This window comes from Bubalus bubalis, chromosome 6, assembly GCF_019923935.1.
Source record: "Bubalus bubalis isolate 160015118507 breed Murrah chromosome 6, NDDB_SH_1, whole genome shotgun sequence".
Taxonomy (NCBI): Eukaryota; Metazoa; Chordata; class Mammalia; order Artiodactyla; family Bovidae; genus Bubalus; species Bubalus bubalis.
The window spans coordinates 12,092,392-12,105,197 of record NC_059162.1 but is presented as its reverse complement, the minus strand read 5'-3'; the positions used below and the strand labels follow the sequence as shown (position 1 = coordinate 12,105,197).

Sequence of the window (12,806 nt, the reverse complement as noted above, 5' to 3'; positions counted from 1 at the left end):
ACATATTCTAAGAAGTCACAAGGCTTTGTTCTGTGTTGGTTTGTTTTACATAGTGTTGAGATACATTTTAAAATCTTAAGCATCATTACTGTTAGAGTAGTAATGAAACAATTTTATAATAATTTATAGTTAATGTTGGGTTGCCAAAAGTCCTATTTTCTTCACATTTTATGTTTTCTCTTCCTCATTAAAATAATATTGCTCAAAACATATCTGACCCCTGTTGATCACCAAGATTTTATAGTCTTGTCTTGCAAGCGCAGTACATATATAATTAAGCAGTTGATACACATACAGAGGTTGAGCACAAATAAAGCCCACAATGTACTTCTGTGTAATGTATGTACTAACAGGTTGATTTTGTCATTGTTACATTTGACAGCAAGAAAAAATTAATTTGTTTCTGTTCATTGCTGTAATTAAACCAAGAGTGGGTTTTCTTTCAGCTTCAGAGAGTAGATATTCTGAATGCTTTTTATTTGCAGCATGTGATGGAATAAATTTTCAAGAACATGGTAATACTGTACCCTTAATTAAAAATTTGGCAAAACTCAAAATTTTATCATCCAGTGTTAAACTACTAAGGAGGATCAGGTAAGAAGCAATTACCCAAATATAAAAGGCTAAGCTGTCCATTCTTTAGGATGCTAGTTCTACATTTACCTGAACTATGTAAAGTGATATGAAGAGGCCAATAGATGTCAGCAGATTATATGTTACTTTTATCCAGTCTTTGATAAGTGATTTCTTTTTTTAAGTTCATTTGACGTAGTGTGAACACTAGCCATGAGTACTGTGATATACCACAAGGTAGAGGTTATTTTTTCTCTGTTGGCATTTAGTAAACCAACCCCTGTGCCATACAACATTTATCTCTTCAATGGGGTAAAATCAAGGCTAATTGGTATAATACAGTAATGCTGATGGCCACAATTGAGGGTTTATTTAGGGGAAAATAATCAAAAGCTGTGATGCTATAAATTTCACAACTATTAAGGTAAAGGAAATGTTCCATTGAACTCCATACTCAGTTAAATGTTCCTGAGATCCTACAGATCTTATAATAATTAATCATCCCATTCCTAGGAAGACTAATGGCCAGAGTACAGTGATTTCATAAAATAAAATCTGGACCCTTTGTGTATTTTCTTCTAATCTTTGGAGAAATCATTGCAGTCCTCAAAGGAAATCTTCCTATTTCAAAATCCATTGCTCCTATCCTATAGAGCCCGATTTTGGGAAGTCTTCTAGGAAAACATGGGAAGTCTATAGCCAAAAATGGCAACAGCAGTAAATGCACTGTCAATTACATGAAAACAAGAGAGGCCTGCAATGTATTCTGAATCCAGACTGACTTTCAAGAATTTTTCAAGAATTTTCCAGACAAGCATTCTGACATATCAAATTTTCTTGCAGTATATTTTATAGAACAGCCCGGCCCCAAAGATAATTACAAGATGCTCAAGGAGAAAAAATGTAGAGAAAATGGTCAAAATTGTTACCAGGGGAACTATCAAGAATGTAAAGTCAATGAAGAATCAAGTTCTCCAAGTGTGTGAGGAAAAAGATAAGTGCTGTGAGAAAATGATCCCGAGCCCTCTGCACAGGATAAGGAGTGTAGGCAAGCCCAAGCCCTCAATGATTTCCAGCATGCTTGTTCCATTGTGGTCACTGACAAAGGATTCCTTCATCTGCTTTTGAGAATTTTTCTTCTTCTCCAGGGTTTCAAAATACTTTGTCCACCAGAGAGACCCCAATTCTGGATCCTCATGTCCCTGATAAGTCAGGGATGCCCTGCGCTGAATGTGTGCTCTGCCCCAGGAGAGGAGCTGTGGGTTCTGGCCACTTAGCCAGAGTGTCAGTTCATGGCTCAAGTGTCTCATGGATCTGAATATACTGATCTTTTACCTCCTTGGTTAATTTATTCCCAAGTGTTTTATTCTTTTTAATTTTATTGTAAATGGGATCATTTTCTTAATTTCTTTTTCTAAGAGTTCACTGTTAATATTTGGAAATGCAACTGATATTTTGTATATTGATTTTTGTACCTTTCAATTTTACTAAATTTGTTTATTAGTTCCAGTTTTTTGGTTGGGTTTTTAGGGTTTTCTATATATAAGATTGTCATCTGCAAATAGATACAGTTTTACTTCTTTTCTAACCTAGATGCCTTTAAGTTTTTCCTTATCTAAGTGCTCTGGCCAGAAAACTTCAGGTACTATGTTGACTTAAATTGGCAATAGTGTGTATCTTTGTCTTATACCTAATCACAGAGGAAAAACTTTCAGAGTTTCAACATTGAGCATGATTTTAGTTGTTGATTTGTAATACACTGCCTTTACTAAGTTGAGGTATATTCCATCTGTATCTAATTTATTGAGAATTTTTTCCTTGTCATGAAAGGTTGTTGAATTTTGTCAAAGGCCTTTTCTGAATCTATTAAGGTCATCATACAATTTTCAATTTTTATTTTGTTAATGTTGTGTATCACATTTATTGATTTGTGTATGTTGAACCATCTTTGTGTTCCAGAAGTAAATCCCACTTGATCATGGTGTAATATTCTTTTTTAAAAAATAATTTTATTTATTTATTTTTGGCTGTGTTGGGTCTTTGTTGCTGCTTGGGCTTTTCTCTAGTAATGGCTAGTGGGGGTCACTCTTCGTTTTGGTGCCCCAGGCTTTTATTGCAATGACTTCTCTTCTCGTGGGGCATGGGCTCCACAAGGGTGAGGGCTTCAGTAGTTGCAGCACATGAGCTCAGTAGTTGCAGTTTGCCGGTCTTAGAACACAGGCTCAGTAGCTGTGGTGCACGGGCCTACATGTGGGATCTTCCGGGACCAGGGATCAAGCCCATGTCTCCTGCATTGGCAGGCAGATTCTTTACCATTGAGTCACCAGAGAAGTCCTGTGTAGTATTATTTTAACACACTATTGAATTTTGTTTGTTCTTATTTTGTTGAAGAATTTTGTATCCATGTTCATAAGAGATATTGGCCTGCAGTTTTCTTTTTTTGTAATGTCCTTGTCTGCCTTTGGTGTCAGAGTAATGTTGGCTTCATAAAATGAGCTTGGAAGTGTTCAATTCTTGAGACGAGTTGGAGAAAATTAGCATTAATTCTTTTATATATTTTTGGTAGAATTTATCAGAGGTTTTTTTTTTTTTTTTTGTGGAGGTTCTTGATTACTGATTCAGTCTCAGTTGTTATTGGTCTCTTCAGATTTTCTATTTTTTATGATTCAATCTTGGTAGGTTGGATGTTTCTAGAAATGTATTTGCTTCTTCCTAGTATCTTGGAGAAGGCAATGGCAACCCACTCCAGTACTCTTGCCTGAAAAATCCCATGGACAGAGGAGCCTGGTGAGGTGCCATCTATGGGGTCACACAGAGTTGGACATGACTGAAGCGACTTAGCAGCAGCAGCAGTAGCAGTATCTAGTTTTCCATACTACTATTGTATTGCTGTCTATTTTCCCTTCAGCCCTGTTAATATTTGTTTTAAAAATTTTGGTGGTCTTTTGCTTATTTTTTCATTTTCTACACATTTTGTTTGTTTCCATTTGAAGGAGAGGAGTTAGACATATTTTAACTTTTGTGAGTCATAGACCCAGAGGATATATCCCATCTGGGTTATATTTTTATCATAGGCTCTCTTAGGCTCATGACAGAAAAATGGAATTTTTGATCCCACACTAAGTTTTAACAGAACTACATTCTTTTCTTCTTTCTTTTCTTTTTACCTAGGAGGAGATAATTATGGAAAGAACCAGATAAGTTATAGATAAAGAAACTATAATTTCCTTCACTATTTGGCTACAATTCAAATACAATAAACAGTTTTCTGACTAGGATATGAGAGGATGTAGAAAATCTTTGTTCACATGGTAACACCAAAAAATTAGATATTATAAAACTTGTACTTATTTATGAAACTATTGAAGAGAGGTGGCTGTACAAAACCCCAGATAGACTGATTTTTAGAGAGAAGAGCTCTTTATACATAACTATCAAGAAATGGCAGTTTCTGGAGGCAGCATTGGAGAAGAAAGCCTGCCAAGACTGAGACAGATGAAAGATTAACAATAGTGGGAACATGTTGGAGAGACTGCAGTCTTGAAGATTCTCAAATGTTGTGATACTTTACTTGGACTAACAGTTCTCCCTGGCTTACCCTTCCTGTCTTGCTGGGTAAAGGACAGTGATTGTGGACCTAGTCTAGAGAATACACGAGACTAGAGGATATAGTAGGTGCCTAGAGAAAAGGGCTCTCTACCATGGATTCAAAATGATGAAACTGGAATCTGACTTCCAGCAGGCCCCAGGACTCCAGAGCAGGGGGGCTTCAGTAGTTGTGGCATGTGAGCTCAGTATTGGTGTATTGATAAGATCAAAGAGATTAGACTTGGACAGAAACAGCTCTGGCACTGGGAGGAAGGCTAACCACAGATGAAGTCAATATTAAAAATTGCTTCTTTAGGCTAAAATTAACTTGCTACATAGTGATATATGAATATGATTCACATAGTGATTATATGAATAATTGCCTCTTTAATAGTCGCATGTTGGAAAGAGATTTCACATTCTTGGAAATAAATATAAAGCAAAGAGTTGTGTAATTATATCTCCACTGCTATCTATAAACAATGTCTAGTGTATCACGAAGCATTGTGAGATATGTGATAAAAATGGAACACATAAAAACAAACCAAGGAAACATATTCATAGAAATGCAGATATTGGAATTAACAGAGCAGCTTAAAACTAGTATTATAAATATATTTGACTTGTGGCCCTAGCTGGGTTTTGTCCCTCAAATAAAGATCATTGCTCCTCTCAAACTGGCCAACTCTGTATGACTTTTTCTCTTTCCAGGCTCTAGTAACAATCCCTTCTCTTAGGTCACTAAAGCATTTTGGTAGAAATAATGGCTACAAGAAGAGAAAACCTGATAAAAGCAATACTTTTACAGGCAATATTTAACATTTGACTTTACAATTAGTTTTTACCATGTATAATATTTTTTATATGAAAAATTGATCCCAATGAATATACTTCTAATAAATACATAAATAAAATTGGGAAACTAATTTATTTAACTGCAATTTTATTTATTTTTTTTTTGTGGACTGTGCTTTAATTTTTTTTTTGTTGTTGGCAAAGCAATATCTCTGCTTTTTATTTTTATTTTATTTTAAACTTTACAATATTTTATTGGTTTTGCCATATATCAAAATGAACCCACCACAGGTATACATGTGTTCCCCATCCTGAACCCTCCTCCCTCTTCCCTCCCCATACCATCCCTCTGGGTCGTCCCAGTGCACCAGCCCCAAGCTTCCAGTATCGTGCATCGAGCCCGGGCTGGCGAATAATGGAATTAAATGGGCTTAAAGGAATTTACTTGGTATACTTTCTCATAGATATTTTAATTTGAAGATTTAACTAGAGTGAATCCCCAAAGCTGGAGAAATTAGGATTTTTTAGATCACAAAAGAGATCACACTTAAGGCTGATTGTAACCATGGGAAAAATACGGGGGAATTGGAAAAAAGTCAGATAAAAGCTTCCACTACAGCAAAGTCTTACTACAAAGCTCCCCACATTAATGAACTGATAGTTAATTACACGGTACCAAAATGAGTTTGCCTGCTCTTCTTGAAGTGGTGGGTTAAAATAAGTGTCCCAACAGATGAATAGCTGTCACTGAATGTGTCTGTCTACATCAGGTACTGAGCTTTTGATTCAGAATGGAGTGAAACTAGGCTACATAGAATTTACTGAGGAATTTCCTTTTAGACACCATTAAAAGCTGTAAACTAAATCTTGTGAATGTTCATATTTCACCACTAGATGTCACTGGGAGATAAACAGTTACTGACCAGACTGGTGTATTGTAAGTTTTCCTATGAAAAAAAATTGATTGATCTTGTGAATATATTTTTTGTTTGCTCAGAAAAATCAGATAGTGTCAGACACTTCCTATGCTTCACATCTTCTCAGCCGAGTATTTTTTCCCCAGCCATTGCTAAGATGAAAACTGGTTAGAGAACCTAACGTCATCTGCACTGTCTATCTTCTGCATTTTTACACTAAGGCTTTTCTTATGATGTGGTTGGGACATCTGTGAGCAGCTGCTTATCATGTTTGGATGCTCAAAACTGCAAGTGTGGGGGAATGAACACTCCTTGGTGCACAGGGGAACATGGCTCTTCGGGGACATGAGTCAGGTCATGGATATGTGCTACCCTCGTAGCCCTCAGGCTTACAGCACTGAGCCACAGTCTGTGGAATTCCTCAGAGGCTTCCAGTGGGATCAGATTCTAGTTTTCTGAAGTGGTGACCACTCTGATAATACACCACTGTTTGGACTTTCTCTCCTGTTGTACTTGCCAAGTCTCCCACTCCTAATACCTGGTATCATGTCCCTAAGTAAAGTCTTACCTATAAAACTTCCTTTGTCATTGCAGTGTCCTTTGACTTTCTTGCCTTTCCTATTTTAGATCTGCTTTCTGGAAGGAACTTAAACACAACCCCCAGCCCTGATAAAGAATATTTTCAACCCCTCATAGCTCCACTTGCAGTCAAAGAATATTTTCAGCCCCTTAGGGCTCCACTTGCAGTCAACATCTTTTCAAAACAACAAATATTCTGATCTCTATGTCCAGAGTTTAATTTTGATTCTGCTTTTGAACTTCATGTTACTAGAATCATACAGTAAGACATATTTGTGTCTGTCTTCTATCATTCAACAACTTTTTTGTGAGGTTTATTCATGATGTGACATTCAGCAGTAACATTATTTTTCATTGCTATATATTATACTGTTTTAGTCTATTTTATCTGATATGAGTATTGCTGCTCCTGCTTTCTTTTGGTCTCTATTTGCGTGGAATATCTTTTTCCAGCCCTTCACTTTCAGTCTGTATGTGTTCCTTGTTTTGAGGTGGGTCTCTTGTAGACAACATATATAGGGGTCTTGTATCTATATCCATTCAGCTGGTCTTTGTCTTTTGGTTGGGGCATTCAACCCATTTACGTTTAAGGTGATTATTGATAAGTATGATGGTGTTGCCATTTATTGTTTTGGGTTCAAGTTTATACACGCTTTTTGTGTTTCCTTTCTAGAGAAGATCCTTTAGCATCTGTTGGAGAGCTGGTTTGGTGGTGCTGAATTCTGTCAGCTTTTGCTTGTCTGTAAAGCTTTTGATTTCTCCTTCATATTTGAATGAGATCCTTGCTGGGTACAGTAATCTGGGCTGTAGGTTATTTTCTTTCATCACTTTAAGTATGTCCTGCCATTCCCTCCTGGCCTGAAGAGTTTCTATAGAAAGATCAGCTGTTATCCTTATGGGAATCCCCTTGTGTGTTATTTGTTGTTTTTCCCTTGGTGTTTTTAATATTTGTTCTTTATATTTGATCTTTGTTATTTTGATTAATATGTGCCTTGGGCTGAATGCAGAGTTCCAAAAAATAACAAGGAGAGATGAGAAAGCCTTCCTCGGCGATCAATGCAAAGGAGTAGAGGAGAACAACAGAATGGGAAAGACTAGAGATCTCTTCAAGAAAATTAGAGATACCAAGGGAACATTTAATGCAAAGATGGGCTTGATAAAGGACAGAAATGGTATGGACCTAGCAGAAGCAGAAGATATTAAGAAGAGGTGGCAGGAATACACAGAATTGTACAAAAAAGATCTTCAAGACCAAGATAATCACGATGGTGTGATCACTGACCTAGAGCCAGACATCCTGGAATGTGAAGTCAAGTAGGCCTTAGAAAGCATCACAAAGAAGAAAGCTAGTGGAAGTGATGGAATTCCAGTTGAACTATTTCAAATCCTGGAAGATGATGCTGCGAAAGTGCTGCACTCAATATGCCAGCAAATTTGGAAAACTCAGCAGTGGCCATAGGACTGGAAACAGTTAGTTTTCATTCCAATCCCAAAGAAAGGCAATGCCAAAGAATGCTCAAACTACCGCACAATTGCACTCATCTCACATGCTAGTAAAGTAATGCTCAAAGTTCTCCAAGCCAGGCTTCAGCAGTACGTGAACCGTGAACTTCCTGATGTTCAAGCTGGTTTGAGAAAAGGCAGAGGAACCAGAGATCAAATTGCCAACATCTGCTGGATCATTAAAAAAAGCAAGAGAGTTCCAGAAAAACATCTATTTCTGCTTTATTGACTATGCCAAAGCCTTTGTCTGTGTGGATCACAATAAACTGTGGAAAATTTTGAAAGAGATGGGAATGCCAGAACACATGACCTGCCTCTTGAGAAACCTATATGCAGGTCAAGAAGCAATAGTTAGAACTAGACATGGAACAGCAGATTGGTTCCAAATAGGAAAAGCAGTACATCAAGGCTGCATATTGTCACCCTGCTTATTTAACTTCTATGCAGAGTACATCATGAGAAACGCTGGGCTGGAAGAAGCACAAGCTGGAATCAAGATTGCCAGGAGAAGTATCAATAACCTCAGATATGCAGATGACACCAGCCTTATGGCAGAAAGTGAAGAGGAACTAAAAAGCCTCTTGATGAAAGTGAAAGAGGAGAGTGAAAAAGTTGGCTTAAAGCTCAACATTCAGAAAAGGAAGATCATGGCATCTGGTCCCATCACTTCAAGGGAAATAGATGCGGAAACAGTGGAAACAGTGTCAGACTTTATTTTTCACTGTAGATTGTGTAGTGGCTTGTCAAAGTTTTCTGGTTAGGGAAGCCTGTGTCGGTGTTCTGGTGGGTGGAGCTGGATTTCTTCTCTCTGGAGTGCAATGTAGTGTCCAGTAATGAATTATGAGATGTCAGTGTGTTTGGAGTGACTTTGGGCAGCCTGTATATTGACACTCAGGGCTGTGTTCCTGTGTTGCTGGAGAATTTGCATGGTATGTCTTGCTCTGGAACTTGTTGGCCCTTGGGTGGTGCTTGGTTTCAGTGTAGGTATGGAGGCGTTTGATGAGCTCCTGTTGATTAATGTTCCCTGGAGTCAGGAGTTCTCTGGTGTCCTCAGGATTTGGACTTAAGCCTCCTGCCTCTGGTTTTCAGTCTTACTTTTAGAGTAGCCTCAAGACTTCTCTCTCTGTACAGCACCGATGAGAAAACATCTAGTCTAAAGATGAAAAGCTTCTCCACAGTGAGGGACACCCAGAGAGGTTCACCAAGTTAGATGGAGAAGAGAAGAGGGAGGAGGGAGATAGAGGTGACCAGGATGAGATGAGGTGGAATCAAAAGGAGATAGAGAAAGCTAAGCCAGTAATCACTTCCCTATGTGCACTCCACAGTCTGGACCGCTCAGAGATGTTCACGGAGTTACACAGAGAAAAGAAGAGTGAGGAAGGAGACAGAGGTGGCCAGGAGGATAAAGGGGAGAATCAAAAGGAGAGAGACAGATTCAGGCAGTAATCAGTTCCCTAAGTATTCTTCACCGTTCGGAACACACAAAGAAATTCACAGAGTTGGGTAGAGAAGAGAAGGGGGAGGGAGGAGATAGAGGCTACCTGGTGGAGAAAAAGGAGAGTTCAAAGAGGGAAGAGAGCAGTCAAGCCAGTAATCTCGCTCCCAAGTAAAAATGGGTACTGAAGATTGTGTTCTTAAAGGCACAAAATTGATAACAAATACCAAAAAGCAAAGATTAAAAATCTAGAGTAGAGGTTAGATATTTTTTTTCTTTCAAAAAAAGAAAGGGGGGAAAAAAAAACAAAGTCACAAAAATGATTATAAACATATATATATATATATATATATATATATGAAGTTTGCTTTAAAAAATAGGGTCTTTCTTTTTGCGAATTAGTAGTAGGTTTTAAAAATGAAAATTAAAGGAGTAATAGAGGACTTAAAAAATTAAAAAAAATTAAACAAATAAAGAATGATAGTAAAAATATATCTAGGACTTTCTCTGGTGTTGTGAGTATTGTGGGGTCAGTTCATTTTCGGATACTTCCTTGATCCGGCTTATGTTTCTCAAGATCCATAGGCCCCTTCCTATGTAGTTGGTACTAACTACAGGGTTTTAATCTATTGCACCTGTCACTTCCAATGAGGTTCCCTCTGGTTTAGCTTCTTTTGCTTGCTGGTCTCTTCAGTGTCTAATTTCTGCCCTGACACAAGTGGGTGGTGGTGGACACTTTTTTAGGCTCACTTGTTCAGTCGTGCTGTGGGGAGGGAGGGACGCTGTAAACAAATAACGCTGCTGTGTGCTCACAGTGTCTCGGCCACACTGGGTTTGCCCCCGCTCATGGCGTGTGTGCTTTCCCTGTCTACACTGCTTAGGCTCTAGGTTGCTCTGCCAGGAACTGTCTGAAGCCAGCCCTGTGCTGTATGCACTTCCCAGGTCTAAGCTGCTCAGGTTCAGGTATTCAGGTAGTCCTCAGAGACGCAGACTCAGTTGGGCCTGTGGTTTGTGCCCTTCCCAGGTCCAAGCAGCTCAGATGACCAGGTGTTTGGTGAGCATGGTTGCTGCGACCTATCACCTCCCCCGTCCCTGCCACTCGGTTTTCTGGGTGTACAACTGGCACACCTTCTCAGGTGGATGTTGACCATCTAGAATCTCAAGAAGTCTTAGTTAGCAACGAAGTCTGCTTGCGGTTTGGTAGATAATGCCTCTCTGGGGCTGCGATTGCCGCCTTCTGGCTATGGCTGCCTGTCACCAGAGGGGGATGGTCTGCAGCCGGCTAGCTCTGCTCAGTCCTTTGTGCTGTAAGTGGGTCTGATGGTGTCTTAGGTTAGGGCTTTTCACATAGCTCTAGTTAGTCCTCTGTTCTGTGAGCGGGCCTGGTGGTGTCTTGGGTTAGGGCTTTTCGTGTGATAGCTATCCCACAGTCTGGTTTGCTATCCCAAGTTAGTTCCCTCAGATTGCCCTCAGGGCATTCAGGCCCGATCCTTACTCTAAGTAATGCAGCCTGCACCTCCCTGCCCAGCCCTGGCTTGCTAGTGGCGGATGTAGGCGTCTGTGCTGCTTCTCCGCTGGGGGAGTTACTGTTGGGCATGTAATCTGTGGGTTTTAATTATTTATTTATTTTTCCTCCCAGTTATGCTGCCCTCTGTGGTTCCAAGGCTCACCACAGATAGACTAGGCCATGAGAGTGTTTCCTGGTGTTTGGAAACTTCTCTCTTTTTGCAGACTCCCTACCTCTTTTGTCTCTCTTTTTGTCTTTTATATTTTTTCCTACCTCCTTTTGAAGACAATGGCTGCTTTTCTGGGTGCCTGATGTCCTCTGCCGGCATTCAGAAGTTGTTTTGTGAAATTTACTCAGAGTTCAAATGTTCTTTTGACGAATTTGGGGGGGAGAAAGTGGTCTCCCTGACCTATTCCTCTGCCATCTTAGGACCGCCTCCCCAACATTATTTTTATGAGATTTATTCATGTTGTTACATGTAGCAGTAATTTATTGTTTTTCATTGCTACGTAGTAGTCATTGTGTGAATATACCACAATCTACCTGTTGTACTATAGATAAACATTTGAATTATGTCTAGATTTTAGCTATATTGAATAATGCTGCTTTGAACACTTTTTTGCACATCTTTGTGAACATAAACACTCATTTCTCTTATATTTATATACATATAAATGAAATTGCTGGTTCACAGGTTATATACACTTTTCATATTTAATAAATACTGACAAACAGATTTTCATAGTGTTTATACCAATCTACCTTCCATCTTATTAGCATCCTCAATCATACTGATATATTAACATTTTTAATTTTAACCTTCTGATGGATGTGTAGTGCATCCAATTGTTATTTTGTTTCATTTCTCCCTGTTGACTAATGGTACTTAACATCTTTTCATATTCCCCTTAACCATTTGGATACACTCTTTTGTGGAGTACCAGTTTAAGGCTTTAGCTATTTGTGTGTGTGTGTGTGTGTGTGTGTGTGTTGGTGTGTGTGCGTGGTGAGGAGGAGACCACACCACCATTTTTTCCCACCATATTGAAAAACAATTCAGTATTTAACTTACTGAATTGAAGTTCTTTATAAGTTTTTATACTAGTCTTTTGTTTGATATGCATTGTGAGTATATCTATCAGTCTCTGGATACTTTTCACTGTCTTCAAGTTGCATTTTGATGAAAAGTATACCTTATTAATGGATTGCAGTTCATTGATATCTTTATTTATGATTATTTTATTCTACTCTTGTAAATTATTTACCCAAACCTGGTGGCCATGATGAAATAGTCTCAGTCTCTGGTTCTCATACTTGTGTGGACATCAGAATCATCTAGAAGGCTTTTTAAAGTACATATTGTTGAGACAAACTTCCAGAGTTTTTAATTCTTTAGGTCAGGGGTAATGTTTAAGAACTTAATTTCTCATTACTTCCAGGTGATGCTGATTCTGCTCATCTGGGAATCCCACCTTGCAAAGCACTTTACTATTTTATCTTTAAGAAACTTAATTACCTTTTGTATTTATATCTACACTATACCTGGGACTTCTCAGGTGGTGCTCAGTTCAGTTCAGTTGCTCAGTCATGTCTGATTCTTTGTTACCCCATGGGCTGCAGCAGACCATTTTTTTTTCTGTCCATCACTAACTCCCGTAGCTTGCTCAAACTCAGGTCCATCAAATCGGTGATGCCATCCAACCATCTCATCTTCTGTCAACCCTTCTCTTCCTGTCTTCCGTCTTTCCCAGCATCTGGGTCTTTTCCAATGAGTCAGTTCTTCACATCAGATGGCCAAAGTATTGGAATTCAGCTTCAGCATCAGTCCTTCCAAGGAATATTCAATGCTTATATCCTTTACAATTGACTGGTTTGATCTCCTTGCAGTTCAAGAGACTCTTAAGGGTCT

General features: G+C 38.7%; 1 pseudogene; it reads right to left on the bottom strand.

Annotated features, from left to right (window-relative positions):
• Positions 1–227: 227 nt before the first annotated feature.
• LOC102415895 lies at positions 228–1,883 on the bottom strand (annotated as a pseudogene).
• Positions 1,884–12,806: the final 10,923 nt, after the last annotated feature.